Raw genomic sequence first — 2,986 nt, 5'->3', positions numbered from 1 at the left:
GAAGAGACTGGACAGCCATTTGCCTGAAATGGTATAGGTTTTCCTGCCTGAGCAGGGGTTTGGACTAGATGACCTCCAAGGTCCCTTCCAACAACAACAACAACAACAATAATAATAATAATAATAATAATAATAATAATAATAATAATAATAATAATAATAATAATAATTATTATTATTATTATTATTATTATTATTATTATTATTATTATTATTATTATTATTATTATTATTATTATATTTGCCTTCATTTGTGAGCCCTTAAAGCGTTGGACAGTTATCATGTCCCCCTAATCCTTCTCTTTGATAGGTTAGACATACCTACTTCTCTCAACTGTTCACCATACGATTTAGCCTTCATGGTTCTTCATCATCTTGGCTGCTCTTCTCTGCACACACTTTCCAGGTTCTCTGCCTTAATAAGTCGCTATTCTTGAAGGGGATGAAATGGCTCAGTAAGTTAAAGATGCTAAGCTTCTCAGCTGGAAAGCTGACAGTCCGGGTTCGAGACCCAAGCACTACGCAATGGAGTGAGCTCCCGTTCCTTGCTTCAGCTCCTGCCCACCTAGCCGTTCAAAAGCGTGCAAATGTGAGTAGATCAATAGGTACCACTTTGGGAGGGGGAAGGTACGGGGTTTCGTGCACCTTTGGCCTATTCTCACAGCGGACGTGTCTTTGGACAATGCTGGCTCCCTCGGCCAAGAAACAAGAGATGAGCAGTGCGCCCTAGAGTTAGACACAACTGGAGACGGAACTCTTTACCTTTGCTTTTACTCCTAAAAGCCATAGTCCTAAAGACTGTAACCAAGGACATAGGACATAAAATAGTGTTGAAAGAGTTGAGTTTCCGCTTCTGTAAAAAATATAAAGTTTGGGTTGCGCCAACTCGACATCCCAGCTTCCTTTTCCCATGCTGTGTCTAAAAGCCATATTTACAGAGGGGCCCTCCCCCCACCCCATTTGTAATTTTATGATAACAAAAAGATGTTTGTTCTCTTAATTCAGGAATCCAGACTGGGACCATGTTCTCAGAAAAAGGGATAAATTTAGTCTCTTAGATCGCTTAGTTAAGAGCCACGTGTTCTTGTCATGCCAGTTTTGAAATATTCTGAGCTGGCAGCCACAAGATATTTGACTCTTGCTTCCCTCCTTTGCTGTCCCAGAGATATTGAGAAAAACATTTTTTCCCAGACTCTTCTTCTCTCTTGGGATTTTCTGAGGATTTTCTTTGGTGCCTGCTGAACTCAGTGGAGGGAAGAAGATGCAGGCAGAGATGGTAATTGCAGAAGTTTAATAGGGGTGATAGCAAGGTAACCTGAAGTGGATTTTGCCACATCCATGAAGTTTCTGAAATCCTTCCTCCCAGACGTTCCCCTTTTATTAGTTCCAAATAGCTCTTATGGATCCACTTTTGAACAGCCTGTGGTTTTGCACGCTTACTTTCTTAAAAAGCAATTGGGTGAGATTTCCCCCAGCAGTATCTCAAAAATCTCTCTGTAATTGAGAAGGTGGTCGGGTCCATTCTGGTTGATCCCAGCTGAACTTGTGTCTTTCCTGCCCGCAATGTTTTTTTCTTCCTGTGGAGAAAAAAAAAGTTTCAAGATTAGCTCTTTATTACCCAATTTCGTGGCTCGCATCCATTTCCCCATCTGCTTCACCCTTTGCATGCTGATCTTTATTGCCCAAGTGGCTGGCTTTCACACCTGCCCATAAAGACATTTCTAAATTTCAGTAACAGAATTAGCTGCATTTAACAACTGTTCGCCAAGACGCTTTTCCTGAGGCCCTTTTAGCCAATGGCTCTGCTCCCTAGGAATTATAGAACACAAAAAGCTACACAACTAGAGACCATTTAGTTGGAGAAGGAAAAGTCAAAAATGGCAAGGAATGTTGTTCGTTTATTTTGCAATTCCTGAGGCTAGCTCACTTCTTCAAATATGGTTTCTGATTGCATGCCTCTTTTAATGAATCCTGAAAGTACAGTAGCAGCTCCCAACTTCTATTTTTCTTGGTTGTGCTACATGGGGCTTCTGGGAAATGTAGCTCACTTGGCTTCTAGAGAGCTACGCAATCTCCTTCCTGAACGCAAAGCATATTTCAGACAAATAAAGCAAATGACCCAGGTGCGTGGTATGGTGGCTTAGTGGTGAAGGCCCTTGCCTCTCATTCGGAAGGTTGAGAGTTCAATCCTAGGTAACTGCAAATGTTTCTCAGGGTGCAAAGAAAAAAAATCTGCTGCAAACTCCATGTAGATGTCAGGAAATGCATCTAGCTAGTAAATGCTCAGGTCCATCCAGTTGCCCCATATCTACCCCAAATTAAGGGACTACAAGAAAAAAAAAGCAAATCATCCTTGTATGTGAGCCATGTCTTTGATACAAACATCTTTCAGTGCATGGGTATTTTCCCCTATTCTTGAGATGGTGAGATTAAAAAAAGGGGGACTAGTCTCTCTCTCCTGGGTCTTGATTTTAAAGATTTGTTGTTGTTTTTAATTTCAAAGAACCAAAGATCAGCTCCATGCTGCACTAAATCATACCTTGTTTTAACAATGATTTGTTGAACAACCTGCCTGGTTTCCAACAACAGTTTCCAACACTTTACCAGACTTCCCCAACCTGGACAATTCCCAGAATTCTTAGCTAAGAAGTTTACTGCTGAGAATTCTGGGAATTGAAGTCCACACATGGCACTGGATGGTTCTTTCCTAAGGCATAAAGTAAGATCTGCATATAAGAATAGTTGGATTAGCATCATATGCTTTGCCACAACCAAAGAAATCATAGATGTGCTTCCTTACCATTTCTTAATTTCATCAAAATATGTTCTTGTTCCGAAAGTACACTTGGAATATTGCAGTGGCATAAATTTAAACATCCCTCATTAAACAACAACACCTAAATCCTTTCCTGCTTATTTTTTTGTTTCTGCATGTATATATTGCCTTGTACTTTTTAACTGGTTGCCTTTTTTCTCTTTTATAGTA

This window comes from Vipera berus (assembly GCF_964194415.1).
Source record: "Vipera berus genome assembly, chromosome: 12".
In the NCBI taxonomy this organism is placed as follows: domain Eukaryota; kingdom Metazoa; phylum Chordata; class Lepidosauria; order Squamata; family Viperidae; genus Vipera; species Vipera berus.
Note: the sequence above shows the minus strand (reverse complement) of the source record.